General features: G+C 41.8%; 2 protein-coding genes across 9 annotated transcripts in view; both read right to left on the bottom strand.

Moving 5' to 3' along the window:
* PAQR5 (progestin and adipoQ receptor family member 5) overlaps positions 1-14,325 on the bottom strand; it is a 34,463-nt gene extending 20,138 nt beyond the window's left edge. For 3 of the 8 annotated variants that reach the window (XM_072148749.1, XM_072148746.1, XM_072148752.1), the window contains exons 1-2: positions 14,122-14,325; positions 6,752-6,869 (exon numbers count right to left, since the gene is read on the bottom strand). The gene's annotated coding sequence lies outside the window, so the exon portion shown is untranslated. Of the gene's footprint in view, positions 1-6,751; positions 6,870-6,958; positions 7,130-14,121 lie in introns of those variants that run through there. The other 5 variants (XM_072148747.1, XM_072148754.1, XM_072148751.1 and 2 more) reach the window with 3 other exon arrangements.
* An 823-nt stretch (positions 14,326-15,148) lies between these two features.
* The window catches only part of GLCE (glucuronic acid epimerase), a 49,019-nt gene continuing 46,579 nt past the window's right edge, over positions 15,149-17,588 (bottom strand). Inside the window, exon 5 of the transcript XR_011855055.1 lies at positions 15,149-15,746. The gene's annotated coding sequence lies outside the window, so the exon portion shown is untranslated. The remainder of the gene's footprint in view (positions 15,747-17,588) is intronic.

Genomic DNA, 17,588 nt, shown 5'->3' with positions numbered 1-17,588 from the left:
CGGATGTTAGGGTCAGAATTTGGCGTCAACAACATGAAAGCATGGATCCATCCTGCCTTGTATCAACGGTTCAGGCTGGTGGTGGTGGTGTCATGGTGTGGGGAATATTTTCTTGGCACTCTTTGGGCCCCTTGGTACCAATTGAGCATCGTTGCAACGCCACAGCCTACCTGAGTATTGTTGCTGACCATGTCCATCCCTTTATGACCACAATGTACCCAACATCTGATGGCTACTTTCAGCAGGATAATGCGCCATGTCATAAAGCTGGAATCATCTCAGACTGGTTTCTTGAACATGACAATGAGTTCACTGTACTCAAATGGCCTCCACAGTCACCAGATCTCAATCCAATAGAGCATCTTTGGGATGTGGTGGAACGGGAGATTCGCATCATGGATGTGCAGCCGACAAATCTGTGTGATGCCATCATGTCAATATGGACCAAAATCTCTGAGGAATGCTTCCAGCACCTTGTTGAATCTATGCCACGAAGAATTGAGGCAGTTCTGAAGGCAAAAGGGGGTCCAACCCGTTACTAGCATGATATACCTAATAAAGTGGCCGGTGAGTGTATATAGTCTATAGTCTATAAGTGAAAAACTGATGTGACTAGACCATGCTCTACTTTCTAATGGATTGGCCATGTGCAATGATGCATTAAAAAGTATTACATTTAGTGCAACCATGTGCCGTCTGTTCTAAAAAATACTCTACGCTAAGAGCATGACCAAAAAAAGTTTCAGATGTTCCCTAAAAACTCATCTCCTTAGGCAGGCCTAATTTTTCTCCTTACATTAACCCTTCTCTCTATGTAATCCATCGGCACTTGATGTCCCTATACAGGTTACTCTGCTGGCCCATACACCATCAGTTCTGTACACACGGACAGCGCCAGGTGACAGCTCATGCAGCATTTTTTATTTACTGTATTCTGATACTTTATAAAAAATGGCTGGACCATTGTACAAGCTCTATCACCTCTTGTGTCAACTCTTACATCCTCACAGATTGTAAGCTCTTTTGACCAGAGACATCTCTCTTATAATTATTTTATAACTCTGTTATGTTAAATAGTGTCTGTATATTCACTGCTAACGAACTTAATATTTATTTGTACAGTTAGGATAAGGGTTCGGCAGGAGGAGGGAGCAGCTAATGCAGGTGGCTATGGAGTATGGGGAATGGGGCGACATATCATAGGGTCCTTGCTCCCACCCCTTTCCTCCAGACTTACAGTGTAGAATTGATTTTGTTGTTGCACCCTTATGGAAACCTTAAGCAGTAAAAAACTAATTTGGTGAATAGGGAGTTTGACTTTGGGTTGAAGTACTTAGGCCCCTTCCACACTTGCATTGCTGTCCACGTCAGAGTCTGATCAGGGTGCGATCAGTGTTTGGTCAGTGAAAAACTGACATTTTTCATCAGAGTGCAATCCTTTGTTCAGTGTCTCAGTTTTTCACGCGCATTGTCTGCACATGAAAAACACATGGAAATTGCGTGAAAAGGACTCAGGGCTGAGCTCTATCTTTTCTATGCACTTGCATGTGTCTCAGAGTGCAATGCGTTTTTGCTGCATCTCCATAGACTTGTATGGTGCGTTTTTCACCCGCGTGACTTGCAAAAGTAGAGCATGCTGAGATTGAAACGCGCATTAAAAAACACGTGCGTGCGCGCGTGGAAAGTAATGCAAGTCTGAAAAAGCCCATTGATTACAATGGGTCAGAGTGCAATGCAAGTTCTGCACGTCAAAAGCACGCGTGAAAAACGCAAGTGTGGAAGGGGCCTTACTCTGCCAGTACTTCCCCCAGGAGCAAGGATTGTAAACCAAGCACACAGACATACTGGTGTGTCCCCTCTAGCAGGATCCACTCTTTTTTAAGCTTCCTATACCCTTGTTTTTAAGAAATAGAAGGCTTTCAAAATTATGCAAATGAGTACGAGGGGCTCCAGGCTCCATTAACACCTATGGAGTCCCTCAGGTTTAATTTGCATAAATGCCTTTTTTGTTAAAACTAGGCCATCAGGAGTTAAAAGAAGAGCAGATCCTGCCAGAGGGGGCACACACCATTATGTCAGTGTGCTTGGTTTACAATCCTCCATCCTGGTGGTAAATGTCCTTTAAGTTACTAAAGCAATACAGTTCATGAACCCCATGCTACCCATTGATATAGTGTGTAAACTGTGGATGCCGGGAGCTGCTAAATCATTACTATTTAAGATGGTAGATCTATCCACCAAAGTACTTCCATGGTAGCACAACTGTGCCACTGATGACACTAAAAAAAGTGTAAAATAACCTATAAAGACTTTATATGACTTTTTTTCCCAGGAGATTAATCAGTAGAGTAAAAGGTTCCCTAGGTAAAAGCTAATGATTCATCTGGTGACAGGCTCCTGAACATAAGAAGTATATTACACACATTTCTCTTAGGGCGTGAGTGCCGTCTATTATTTCTACCTTTCATTCGGTTGTGGATAATGGTTCACTGTCAGCCACTCCTTCATAACAGATGTAAAATGAAAAACAGCACAGAATCGATTTAGGGTAAATATTCTGCTCCTGAATCCAGATTAGCGCTGTACAATTTACATTTATCATATTCACAAAGTGACATTACACGTAACATATTGATAGGTTGGATTATCAAAAAATCACTTTTTTTTTCATCTGTAGAAATCTTTATTTTTGTATGATTTTATATAACATTATAATGCAATGTTACATTTTTAGTAAACTTAATATGTATAATATGTATTAACCCCTTAAGGACGCAGGGTTTTTTCGCTCATTTCTTGCTCTCCACCTTCAAAAATCCATAACTTTTTCATTTTTCAGTGCACAGTGAGGGCTTATTTTGCTAGTAACAAATTTTAATTCTCCGTGGCGTTATTTATCATTCCATACTATACTAAGGGAAAAAATACACATTTGCGTCACATTCTCTCGGGCTCAGTTTTTACGACTTTCACTCTGCACTCCAAAAAACACCTCTACTTTATTCTTTGGTTCGATGCAATCGTGGTGATAGCAAATTTATACAGGTTTTATTGTGTTTCACTACATTTTCAAAAGTTAAACGATTGTGTATGAAAAAGAAAAAACTTATCATACTTTGGTGAACGGAGCTGTGTGAGGTGTAACTTTTTGCGTAATGAGCCGACGTTTTCATTGCTGTTTCCATTTGACATAAAATGGTATAAAAGTCGTGTTTCGGACATTTGGGCGCCATTTTCCATTATGGGGGTCACCACCGGCAATAACGGTTTTTATATTTTGATAGATCGGGCATTTTGAGACGCGGCAATATCTATTGTGATTTTTACTGTTAATTGCATTCTATATCAGTTCTAGGGAAAGGGAAGTGATTAGAACTTTTAGGTTTTTTACTTTTTTTTAAATTATTTGTGAAACTTTTTTTTTACTATTTTTTAACCCTAGATGGTCTGATCGTTCCTACCATATACTTCAATACTACTGTATTGCAGTATATGGCATTTTTGCACAGTATACATTACATTGAGCAGCATTGCAAACACAATGGGGCTTATTTACTAAAGCTCTGCAGATCGCTTTTCCGTCAGGTTTTCTGACGTTTTTGGGGATTGCACCACTCGGAGGGTATTGTGTCCCACGCGATCGGATTTTGGCGCATCGGCTTTCATGCGACAGAAATCGGGGGGCGGGCCGTCGCAAACCAAGCACTTACATGCCCCGGGAAGAAGAAGGTGAACTCCAGCTTACCTGAACGGGGAGCGACACATGCAGGATATCGGATGCACAATCTAAGTGAATCGTGGCGGAGTGCAGGATCGTTGGACACTCCAGATCAGGGAACGCGCAGGACCGGGGAAGTAAATGTGCTTCAATGTTGACAGCAATGTAAAGAACACACCATGTGACCACACCATAAAGGGGTTGCCCCACCAAATAAGTTTGGCCTTATCCACAGGATATATCTCAGTAATGAGACTCCCATAGATTATGAGAACAGGGGTCAAAGGTACCTCCATTGGACCCCTCGTCGCTCCCCGAGATGAATGGGAAGACAGTAGCCCATGTACGTTTTGCTCCATTCATCTCTATGGAGCTGACGGTGATTGCCGAGGGAAGCCACAAGGTGTCTGACGGAGGTACCTCGAATCCCCCCCCCGTTCTCGTGATCTGTAGGGGTCTCGTCACTGAGACCCCCACCGATCAGCAAGTTAGGCCCTATCCACAGGAAAGGGCCTAACTGGTTTGGTGGGAAAACCCTTTTACTAAGATTTTCCCAACTGAGTACATGCATATCGTGGAGACCTGGTACTGACTGCTCACTAAAACAAAGCAGCTCTGATAAAAGATAAGGAAGCACAGTGCTACAAGCCGCACGAGAACATTTCAGCAGACCTTATTAAGATGAATGGGAAATTTCTGTAACAAATCTTCCACAGGTGAATTTATCCTAAGGCTGTGTTCACATGCTGCACACAGGCTTTGTGTGTGGTTATTTTCTGTGCTAACATTTTGTACAGAGATTTTACAATGTTTTAGTTCTGTGGGAAGACACCCCTTAGGCTGCATTCACACTTGATTTGAATGACCTTCAACGATTTCAAGACCTGGCCCTTTTTTGTTTTTTCATTATTTTACATTTTTTACTCCCCATGATCAAAAAACCATAACTTTTTTATTTTTCCATGTACAGAGCTGTGTGGCAACTTGTTTTCTGCGTAACAAATTGTACTTCATAGAGATGGTATTGAATATTCCATGCTGTGTACTGGGAAGCGGGAAAAAAATTCCAAATGCAGTGAAATTGGTAAAAAGCGCATTTGTGCCGTCTTCTTGTGGGCTTGGATCTTACGGATTTCACTGTGCGCCCCAAATTACATGTCTACTTTATTCTTTGGGTCTGTGCGATTACGGGGATACCAAATTTGTATAGGTTTTATAATGTTTTCATACATTTAAAAAAATTAAAACCTCCTGTACAAAAATTTTTTGGGGGATTTTGCCATCTTCTGGCGCTAATAACTTTTTTATACTTTGGTGTACTGAGCTGTGGGTGGTGTCATTTTTTGCGGATTTTGATGACATTTACAATGTTATCAATTTTAGGACTGTTCGACCTTTTGATCACTTTTTATAGAATTTTTTAATTTTTTTATATGACAAAAAAAGTGCCATTTTTGACTTTGGGCGCGATTTTCCGTTACGGGATTAAACGCAGTGAAAAACCGTTATCATATTTTGATAGATCGAGCATTTTCGGACGCGGCGATACCTAATGTGTTTATGATTTTTACTGTTTATTTATATTTATATCAGTTCTAGGGAAAGGGGGGTGATTTGAGTTTTTAGGGTTTTTATTATAATTTTTTTTTTTTAACTTTTTTTTATTTTTATTTTTAGTACTTTTAGTACTTTTCAGACTCCCTAGGGTACTTTAACCCTAGGGTGTCTGCACGATCTCATCATATACTGCCATACTACAGTATGGCAGTATATGGGGATTTTACTACTCATACATTACAATGTGCTGATAGCACATTGTAATGCATGGGTTAACCCGAAGTAGCCTCGGGTCTTCGTGAGACCCGAGGTTACCATGACGACGGGGAGCGGCGATCCTCGAAAAGATGGCGGCGCCCACGCACCGCCATCCTTTTGAAGCCGCCGGCAGCATTGCCGGCGGCGATCGAGGTGAAAACACCCGCAATATGCAGCGAGGTGAAAACACTGCAATATGCAGCAAAGGCTTACCGGCTATGGAGAGGGCTCAGCGCGTGAGCCCTCTTCATGCACCCACGGCCGACCCGTGACGTGCTATTACGTCACGGGTCGTGAACGGGTTAAGGTGTGGTCACACGTACCGCTAGCACTGCGTTTACAAACACAGAGCTAGTGTACGGGGGTGGGCTTCGGGCCGATCGCATATGCGTTTCTATGGAAATGCGATCGGTCGGTAAGGGTGATGCCACACATGGAGTTTTTAGTCCGTTTTTAATCATGCGGGTTATCAATCACATGCGTTTTCCGGGAAGCGCATATGCGATCGGCCCGAGCCCCGCCCGCTGTGCGCTAGCAGCACGTTATGAACGTGACGCTAGCGGAACTTGTGAACGCGCCCTTGGGGTGATGCCACACATGGCGTTTTGAACCCGTTTTTGGTCCATTTTTAAGCAGTCTGTTAAAAAACGACATGCGTTTTTGACAGGTTTTACCAATTATCTTAATTAAAACGGACCAAAAACGGGTTCAAAACGCCATGTGTGGCATCACCCTTACCAGAACCAAGTGTTTTGCAGTGTTTTAATGCAAGACAACGGGTTCTGGTTATCAATCACATGCGGTTCAATAGAAATTCATATGTGATCAGGCCGAGGTCCGGCCCCCTACGCTAGCGGTACGCGTGACCGCACCCTTAGTAACACAAGGCTGTAAGGCTGTATTCGCACATTGCGTTTACACATCGTAAACTCAATTAAATTTACATTGTGTTAACATAGCATTTTGTTAAACACAGTGTAATTGCAATGTAATCGAACGTGTGTACGCAGCCTATAAAGTACAACATTTTGGTGGTCTTGTTTTTTTGTGATGCAGTATTTGAAGCCAAAACTAGGATTCCATAGGTGAGAGAAGTAACACAGAAAATATACCTTTTCCAATCCACAACAACAGAATCAAGCCTGCATATGTGTCATTACCGCAATGCTCACATTTTTCTGCATGGCCGCGCTGGAAATATAAAGAAACATATGTTACCTGTTTATTTGTATCCATGCCTGTCCCGAAAGTCTTGTTTTTTAAGTTGGAGGTGCACAAGTCCCACAAGAGGGGAGTTCATGATGACCACAATGTGTGAAGCCATTACTCTAAGTACCTGGGAATATATGGGAGAATTAGTTTTCCCTAAAGAGGAGTTGATCAGCCGGCAGGCTCCAGGCAGTGTATATACAGATGTTGTCTCACTTGTTAAAAGGAGATTGTTAGCTCTTAGGTCAAATCCAAATGTAAAGGGGTTTCCCACTTTCAGCAAATAATTGATATTGTTTGTATAAGGAAAAGGTATACAAATTTCTAATATACTTTCTGCACCCATTCCTCACAGTTTTTTTCGATCTCTGCTTATAGAAAGCTTCTAGGTTTACTTCCAGTGGATAGAAATCTGTCCCTGGTCATGTGATGTCACACAGGTGCACGGCTCTGATTACTCTCTGTGATAATAATCACTCTGCACCTGTGTGATATCACGTGACCAGGGACAGATTTCTATCCACTGGAAGTAAACAATGAAGCTTCCTGTAGCAAGACAGCAAGCAGAGATCTAGAAAACTGTGATGAATGGGTGCAGAAAGTATATTGGGGAATTTGTATACCTTTTCCTTATACAAACAATATCAATTATTTGCTGAAAGTGGACAACCCCTTTAAATATATGAAACTTAAAATCTATTGTGGCACAATCTAATTGTCTTGCTCGAGGCAACCGATCATTTTACTTGAGGCTACTTTCATTTTGTATTTTGAAACGCAGCTGAGGCCGCATCACTCCATGCGTTGCGGTTTTTGTTGCTATCTCCTGTCCTGCTGACATGCCGTACAGCATGGAAACGCTGATGCGATCGGGCCGAGGCCCACCCCGGTGGGCGCGACTTTGTCTGCGTTTGCGTGCGCAGACAATGTGCTACGTGTGGCGCCAGCCTAAGGCCGGCGCCACACAGGGCGCTTTGTCTGCGCTTGCAAACGCAAACGCAGACAAAGTCACGCCCACCGGGGCGGGCCTCGGCCCGATCGCATCGGCGTTTCTATGGAAACGCCTGCGATCGGGAACGAGCCGCCGGTGTTTCGCGTTAAATTAACGCAAAACACCGGCGGCTCGTTCCCGATCGCAGGCGTTTCCATAGAAACGCCGATGCGATCGGGCCGAGGCCCGCCCCGGTGGGCGTGACTTTGTCTGCGTTTGCGTTTGCAAGCGCAGACAAAGCGCCATGTGTGGCGCCGGCCTTAGCCCTGGCTGGGGTACAGTCCGGCCTCCCCGCAGAGGACCAACATCTCCCCATAGGAAGACTGCCGACTGCCAAAGGGTGAAGACACACATGGCGTTTTTAGGCCGTTTTTGGGCCGTTTTTAGTTAGTGCGTTTTCACATCGTTAAAAACGCATGCGTTTTTGACAGGTTTGAGCAATTATCTTAATTCAAACTGGTCAAAAACGCATGCGTTTTTCACGATCTGAAAACGCACTAACTAAAAACGGCCCAAAAACGGCCTAAAAACGCCATGTTTGTCTTCACCCAAAGGGACTCTTTATGACCCCTTAGCAAAACACCATGAATACGCTCACCAGCCTGCGGAGTATCCAGGACCACCACATACTTCGGTCTACAGAGCTGTGGGTGGTGTCATTTTTTGTGACTTTTGCTGATGTTTTTAATGCTTCTATTTTTAGAACTGTACGGCCTTTTGATGACTTTTTATTGAATACTTTACATTTTTCAAAATGGCAAAAAGGTGTCATTTTCGACTTGCTATGGGTGCTATTTTCTGTGAGGGCGCGTTCACACGTTGCGCTTTGGTTGCGTTTTCATTGCGTTTTAAAACCCATAACAACAGGTGAGGAGAGGTGATTTGCCTTAATTACATTACTATGTACATGTGTTAACGCTATGTTAACGCATGTGTTAACAAACCGTATGCGTTAACGCATTGCTATTGCACGCGTTAACAATGCGTTAATGCATGCTTTTTGTTAACGCAAACGTTAACAGTAATGTAATCACCTCATCTCAGCAGTTGTTATGCGTTTTAAAACGCAATGAAAACACAACCAAAGCGCAACGTGTGAATGCGCCTTTACGGGGTTAAACGCAGTGAAAAACCATTATTATATTTTGATAGATCGGGCATTTCCGGATGTGGTGATACTTTATGTGTTTATGAATGTTACTGTTTATTTATATGACTTCTAGGAAAGGCGGGTGAATTTGAGGTTAAAAGTGGAAAAAAGTATTCTTTTTGTAATTTATAGTACATTGCCTGCCCCTAATTTCCTATGAAGATGTTTTTGAAGACAAAGTTATGTCAGGTCATATGTGGGAAAAGCCGAACTGCTAGGGGAAAAAATAGTTCTGTATTTACATTACCCAAAAAAACAGGATTCACCAGTCACACCAGTTTCTATTTGCCTCCTTTTGCAAGTGATTCCTGCCCTATTACCTGCAAGGTGTGGTGTGCACCACCCCATCATCTGTATAAAATATACGGTCTCTGCCTTATATTATCAGTTTATGCACAAATTAGCATTTTGAGAGATTTACAATGTGAACCTGAACTCAGGTTATCCCTAATCTTTTGTGCAGCCATAAATGACCTGCAGTTCACCAAACTACCAGTAGATGGCGACCAATACTAAGCCCATAGAATTGACTTTTATTGCCGGATATTGTTCTAAAAATGTTAAAATAATTACGCTAGGTGCAGTTTATAAATTGAGAAACGAGAGTAATTACCTGGCGTCTTTGCTCCAGGTTTTAGAAAATGTTAAAAATAAAAATATCCATCTAATTGCCCAACTGTGGTGCAGTGGGGAGCGGTATGTAAGTCGCAGCTATGTGATATATTTGTCAGTGTCTACAGACAGGTCACAGCTTGTTCTGTGTTAGAGAACAGGTAGTATATTAGGTTATACTTAACTTTTGGTATATATTTTGCATAAATTGTTTGAAATCTAAGGGCCTATAATACTGGCGGAAATAACACTGTGCACATACATGATGAGGTCTGTGACACTCCTGGCACAACCTGGTAATTAGCAATAATTTGCATGAAATGTGAAGGGAAAATCCACACCATAATCCTGCCAATATTAGCAGAGTCACCCCAGATTTTGTAACAGAAAGGAAGGAAAAAATACACTGCTGATCCGTAGAATATTAAGAATAATAATAATATGGAGGACCCGGAAGAAACTCGCGCAAATACGGAGAGAACATACAAACTTGAACTCAGGTCCCCAGCGCTGCAAGGCTGTAATGCTAACCGATAAGCCACCATGCTGCACACGATGTGGACTGTAACACACAGGTTTTGCTAATTTGCATGCAGGTAACTTTCCGCATCTTGGTTATGAGATTTTACATAATTTCAATACAGCATTAATAAACGTAATGGGGGACATTTATCATTTGTTTTCCGGTGGCTTTTTGATATCAAAAAGTCACATGGGGCAATTTTTTTTATAAAGTCGCATTAAAATGTATCCAATGGGATGAATGAAAAAAAAAAAACTAAAAACACTGGAAAAACAATGATAATGCCAAATTTATCAAACCATCAAAGCCGCTATGATACATCTGAAGGCCAGTAAGGTGCCGAAGATTTTTTTTTAAATAGTTGCAAGGTGCCTCCCCCAGTGCAGGAAGCTTATAAGGGGTGTCTGGGAATAGTTATTTTTAATGTATGGTTGAGGGTTGTTAAAAAATAAAACATTACTTATACTTACCTCTCTACCTGCAGCCTTGGTGCCGCCCATCATCGCCGGCTTCTGTTCGTATACAACCAGAAGCTGTGGCATCACCACAGGCCTTGTATACAAACAGATGCAAGCAGTGACGAGAGAGAGGTAAGTATAAGTTCTTTTTTTATTTATAAAGACCCCTGAGCCATATGTTATAAAAAGAACTCTGTCCCCACTGAGGCTCACAATCCAATCAACCTACCAGTATGTGTTTTTTGGAGTGTGGGAGGAAACCAGAGGACCCAGAGGAAACCCACGCAAACACACAATTTAGACACTTTTTAGCTCTTCTAATATGCAGGCACGGCCTAGTGAGAAAGGGGCTTTGACTTAAAGATGACCTATCAGGAGGTTTTACCCCACTAAACTACCAGCCCCCTCAGCCAAGGGTATGAAATGTCATTTCTAGAATTCTCTCTTTTATTCAAAATCTCCACCAAAGTCCAGCAAATATGACTCTCCTCATCTTATTTACACATGAGATGAAGCAAATATAGTGGTTGCAGGGGTAGTGTCACTTCGAAAGCCCCTCTTTTCTGTTCTGTAGTACCTAGAAACATGCTTTGTGTCATATTAAAGATAAGGATCACATCTTTTAGATGTCATCAGGCATATGGTTCTGTGGTTAGGCATTTCCAACTTTATCTTTAGTTTTCTATATCTCTGGTTCTGTAGCCCACAAAGCCATAAGTCTTATGTGAGCCTTATCTTTAATATGGCACTAAATGCCTGTTTCTAGGTGCTATAGAACAGAAGATAGGGGCGTCTGAAGCGACAATCCCCTGCTACCACTAAACTTGTCTCATCTCATGTAGAAATGAGGGGAGAAGAGTCATATTTGTACGATTTTAGGGGAGTTTTTTTTTTTTTTATAAGTAAACTAGTGAGATTTCACATAAAAGAGCGAATTCTGGAAAGGACATTTCATATATACGACCAGAGGGGGCTGATAGTTTAGTGGGGTAAAACCTGGTGACAGGTTACAGTATTATTATAGGGGTTGATTGTTATGCCCTATGCACATGACAGAAGATAACAAGCTGATCGGTGAGGGTGAAACTGCAGGGAGGTTCCAGCAATCCAGATAATGGGGGTCCTATTCTCACTTATGGGTGAAGTGGAAGGTCCAGCATGTGTTACATTCAATACTATGGTTGTCTGAAATTGCTAGTGGTCTGATATTGGGAAATGTGTAAATGTTCTTGATAGTATTTCTGGATGGTAAAAGAAGAGGGGGGGTACTCTTTTATTAAGCATATGGAATTTTTGTATGATAACCAAGCTGTACACGTCACCCATCGGAGTATTATACGGATGTTTATTATGTACGCGGCCCAGTACAGACCACCATAAACTGCACAGACAGTCCCCCTCTGTATACATCAGAGCTATCAATGAGAATAGCTGTATGTCCCTTGCCCTGCAGCGGCTATGTATTGATATGGATGAAGGTAACTTGCTATATTTGACCGTCACATACTATTATATGGACATTTTAATGCAGCCATCCACAGGGACAGCTATCCTCTGACAACAGGGCAGTTCTGGTCAAAACACTACATACATAATTTAGACTCCGGCTGAATTTTATAGCCGCTGTCTGTAGCGGCTGACACATAGATCAATGATCTCAATGACAGCCTTGCTTGACATGGGGCATCTGGTTGGAGACTGAGCGACAGTCTGTATCTCAGTGCTCGAGGCCCTTGTGTCTATTCATTGCCTGCAGACACAGTGGGGGTCATTTACTAAGGGCCCGATTCGCGTTTTCCCGACGTGTTACCCGAATATTTCCGATTTGCGCCGCTTGTACATGAATTGCCCCGGGTTTTTGGCGCACGCGATCGGATTGTGGCGCATCGGGGCCGGCATGCGCGCGACAGAAATCGGGGGGGCGTGGCCGAACGAAAACCCGACGTATTCGGAAAAACCGCCGCATTTAAAAACCTAAAATGTGTCGCTTGGGGAGCGCTCACCTTCACCTTCTATGGGATGGTGCATTCCGGGGCGTTAAGATTATTTTCGGCGCTGCAGCGCCACCTGGTGGACGGCGGAGGAACTACCATCTTAAATCCCAGCCGGACCCGAATCCTGTGCAGAGAACGCGCCGCTGGATCGTGAATGGGCCGGGTAAGTAAATGTGCCCCAGTATCTAAATGCCACTTCACTATGAATTCTATCCTTTGTGTGTAGAAATCCTAATCTAGTATCCATATTACGCTGGGAAGCTCCAGGTTGTAAACACAAGGACTGCACAAACCATGCAAAAATAGGACAATAAAGACCAGGTGGAAGAGGAGTGGAGTCCTTCATGGAGAGGATGGGACGGAAAAAACGCGGCGGAAAATTAAAGGCGAGTGGTTGCAGTCTGGGAAGGGTAGGTATAGCCCCATCATGGCGTCCAGATCACCAAGAACGTATGTTTAATTGGTAAGGATGTAGTTACTACATTTATCTAACTAGAATAATTAAAACTTAAAAAAAAATTCTGATCCAACTTTTTCACGCATCTACATTTAACAAAACTGTGCTTTTTCGTTTTTCCTAAACGCGTATAGTAAGCTCTTACGTTGACTTTAACCCCTTAAGGACGCAGAGAGTTTGCACATTAAGGCTCAGCCCGTTTTTTATCAAAAAAAATCTGATCAGTGTCCCTTTGTGTCGTAATAACTTTTTAACACTTTAATTTATCTAACCGATTTTGAGATTGTTTTCTCGTGCCACATTGTAGTTTATATATCATTTTGCTGATTGGTCAGGTTTATTTTAGGATTCTAGTGTTAGGATTAGGAAAAATGTGCAAAAAATTTTAATTTTCTAACTTTTTCAAAATGTTCTATTTTTTGACAAAGTCATACCACAATTTTTTTTTTGACATTTGTCTTTTTTCCATTTTTTTTTTTACGTTTGCTTATTTTTTTTTTTTACAAATTTTAGAAAGTTTAGGACAACCCCCTGAGTGGTTATTTTTATTTTAAACCAGAGCTGCAATCTAGTTTCCACAAACCCAGTTTTTTTTCCCTCCAAATTCTAAAGACCCAAGTCCGTTTTGACTATTACGAACATGTTTTTTTTCCTGTCCTCTGTTAACGAAAACCGCACGCTTACACTTCCATAAGTTGGAAGTCTCCATTAGCAGTCTACATGCTAGAATGAACTCTGTGCAGGCTTCTAGTTACCATCGATTTTAGTTATTAAGGATGCCAAAAATTGGCAAAAGGATTGATATACTGTATTGTCTTCCTGGGCCCAATACACCCATTCATTTCGAAAAGCGACAAACTCCAATTGCGAAAAACATTTTGAGCATAAACTGCAAGTCACAAACTCATCAACTTTTCCAGTTTGTCATTGGTGTTCCCCAAAAAACAGATTGTGAAACCAGTGCCTTAAAGGAACACTCCAGTCACAGGGCCTGAAGGGAGGAGCAGGAGTACAATGAAAATACAGGCCCTGCACCATGTATTATTCAATTAATTAGCGGTGACTGGAATGTTCCTTTAAATCATTAGATTTACCAGCCCCCTCAGGTGGGGTATGAAATTTCTCACCTGTTAACTTATAAAAATAGCTCTTCTATATTAATTTACATATGACTTTAGAGGTGTCATATTTTACCTGAGGCGTTTCAATTTAAGAGTACGCAGGAGAAGTGTCACTTCAGATATGCATATCCCCGGTCCTATAGTACCTCACATTTAAAGATGAGGATGTAATCTTTCAGATCGTATTAAAGAAATCAGATGATCTGGATGTTTATCTGCAGTTCACATTCCCAACTATAGGGGAGGATTTATCAGAAGTGTCTGAGAGAAAACGGTTTTAGATGCTCATGGCAACCAATCAGAGCTCAGCTTTAAATTTCCCACAGCAGTTTATAAAATGAAAGCTGTGCTCTGATTGGTTGCCAAATCTCCCCCACTGTGTGTTTTAGTAGCCTGTATTCCCCGGTTCAGTAGATCACAGAAGTTCAAGACTGAGATTCCAAGATTAATTTCTTATCTTTAATACAACACCAAAAAGGTGTTGATAGGTACTAGAGAAAGGAGGTTAGAGGCATCTAAAGTGACACTCCACCTGCAGCCTCTAAATTTGATAATCTCAGGCAAAATGTGCTCATTTCTTTGCTCATTTGCACAATATTTTCGAGATCGATGAGATTTAACTTAAAAAAGGGAATGCTAGAAAAGACACATGATACCCTCCCAGAGGGGCTGGTAGTTTAATGGGGGTTTGATTTGGGATATGATTGGTTTTTAAGGCCTTTTTCTTTTTTGTCTGTTCGACCCATATTAAAAGGTTGTGGTGTCCTGGATCTGGTCTATTGGAATTTTTACCACAAACCAATCCAAGATTGCAGTCATCCATCTCGGCAGAATCTTTACTTTCTGCCTAGTGCCCACTTGACAGGTTTGACCAATCGCTCGTTGGAAAAGAAAGAAGGAAATCAATACTTTCATGTCAGAGCAGCCATTTCTGAGAAACGGGAGACGTCTCTAGGGCACGGTGCCAATCCTACATATTTGCCCTTGTCGCCAGGCAGCAACATCACTTTCTTTACACACATGAAACATTCACTCTTTTTCTCCATATCATATTAAATGGAAGCCAAAAAAAAAACACCTAAAAATAACAGCACAGTCTGTTTAGAAGATAAAAATTTTTATTTTACAATCTTATAAAGCAGCTTACTGAAGCATGATGCTGATCCGTCTCTCTTTATATATAAACATAGCAACACCTCTTATTTTCCGCAAGAAAAAAAAAAATTCTGTGTATAAAATTATCATGGGCACATTGTGCTTAAAATGCAAAGTCTATACAGCATTCGGAAGGACCGCCTCACCACAAGGGATCCAGTAAACAAAGTATTGCATATATATGTGTGTACACGTGCTCTATATATGCGGGCACACACACACTCACAAACACATGGCATATACCCACATGTTAAAAAGGTCAGAAAGTGATAAACAGAACACAAAATTTTTAACCACCCCCGAAAATTATTAAGACAAGAATCTATAATAGTTTTGCCGACTGTCACTTCCGTATCCTGCTTTGTAAATCCAATGCATAGTGACTGGTAGTAGGTTTATCAATTGGTCAAATTCTATCCCCAAACTCCTCCCCCGAGGAACGGAACTAGCATTCATATTGCACCAAATCCACACAATATAAAGGGGTTTGTTCTCTTGTACCCAGATAGGTTAATGTTGGGCCTTTACAGGATTGAAATAACTCTAGGAAGATAACAAAATTTAGGTTTGAGTAAAAAAAAAAAACAAAAAAAAAACCAAACCACACACTATACAGAAACGGTATCTCACAGACTACTGGCAAATTTCTACATCGTAATAGCGGAGTTTTCAATAGAAGTGGTGTAACTTGAAGTTAGTTTTTACAGTTTAGATGTCTTATTAGGTTATTCCAGGTTAAAGCAGTCAAAGTATGGGAGATGACAATGGGTGAGGGTCCAAAGACCATAAGCCCCCACATTATCCTACAAGAAGTTTGAATGGACTGGGAGGGCACCTGGTTGTCTACCACTCCATCCAAAGTCTATACCACTCTTGTGTCCCCTCTTTTAGTGGGGTTCTTAGTAGTTGTATCCCTACTGTTCAATTGCCTTAAAGGGGTTGTCCGAGTTTTTGAAAAAAAGCTAAAAGTGGCCGGGACAGGGCTGCTTAAAAAAAATAAAGATGTACTTACCTCCCGGTGCCCTCCCGTATCCAGCGCTGCTGTCACTCCGGTCCGGGCGCCATGTAAACAAACATGGCCGCCGGAGCAGCGCTGGATTCAGCTTCCGGCCGGCCGTGGCCGGGCACGCCTATCCGTCCCTATACACAGCATTGTGTATGGGGACCGGAAGGTTGTCGGGTCCGGCCGGAACTAAGTCCAGCGCTGCTCCGGCGGCCATGTTTGTTTACATGGCGCCCGGACCGGAGTGACAGCAGCGCTGGATACGGGAGGGCACCGGGAGGTAAGTACATCTTTATTTTTTTTAAGCAGCCCTGTCCCGGCCACTTTTAGCTTTTTTTCAAAAACTCGGACAACCCCTTTAATATGGAGTCCCCCTACAGTAATATCTGATTCACATCAGTGGTGGTCTGGTAGTTATATTAGGCTTTATCCAACTTATCATATACCAGCTTTATCTAGAATATTTCTTGACAGATTACCAAAATCAGACAAAACTTGTGTGATGTTCCAAAATGTTACATCAATATCTTCATAACACAACGCTGTGAAAATGAGACCCCAAAGAACAGTTCCCCATGTTCTTTGGGCTATGAAGCCACAGGGACCATGCAATACCCAGGATAGGCTCCTATGAGCATGGTACCAGTCTCATCTTGCATACTCAGGTAATCCCCGAATTAAGGACACCCGAGACCTCTAGTTGCTGGTATTTTACTGAACTTCTGTAATGATCAACTGGAAGTTATCAAAGTGTCTGCAATGAAGTTTTTTTAAAATGTCTTTTTCCTATGACTGGGGTTATACTCGGGAAAATATACCTGTTCTGACCTGCATACATATTCAACTTAAAGGGGTTGGCCACTTTACCTCATGTTTTTGTAATATGTGTGTAAGTGTGGGGGGTGGATATTAACCAATAAACATCTATTACCTTATATACTCGAGTATAAGCCTAGTTTTTCAGCACTAAAAAAAATGTGCTGAAAACCCAAACTCGGCTTATACTTGAGTAAAAAAAAAATAGGTTTTACCAGGTTTTTGTGGTAAAATTAGGGGCCTCGGCTTATACTTGGGTCGGCTTATACTCGAGTATATACAGTAATAGTTCTGCTCCGCTTTCTTGATCTGTAAAGTGAAGCCTCCTGTCTTTTACCTCATCAGCCAAATATTCCTGACCATAAAATGGCCGCAGATGGAGGGTCATGCGATCTCTTTATGTCCATAAACAATTCGCCATTAGAGATCACATGACCCTCCATCTGCGGCCATTTTGTGGTCAGGAATCTGTGGCTGAGGTAAAAGACAGGAGACTTCACTTTACATATCAAGAAAGCGGAGCAGAACTATTACTAGATGTATATTGGTAAATTACCTAATATCCT

This window comes from Engystomops pustulosus, chromosome 4, assembly GCF_040894005.1.
Source record: "Engystomops pustulosus chromosome 4, aEngPut4.maternal, whole genome shotgun sequence".
Lineage (NCBI taxonomy): Eukaryota > Metazoa > Chordata > Amphibia > Anura > Leptodactylidae > Engystomops > Engystomops pustulosus.
The sequence above is the reverse complement of the archived record's forward strand: the minus strand, read 5'-3'. Positions and strand labels throughout refer to the sequence as shown.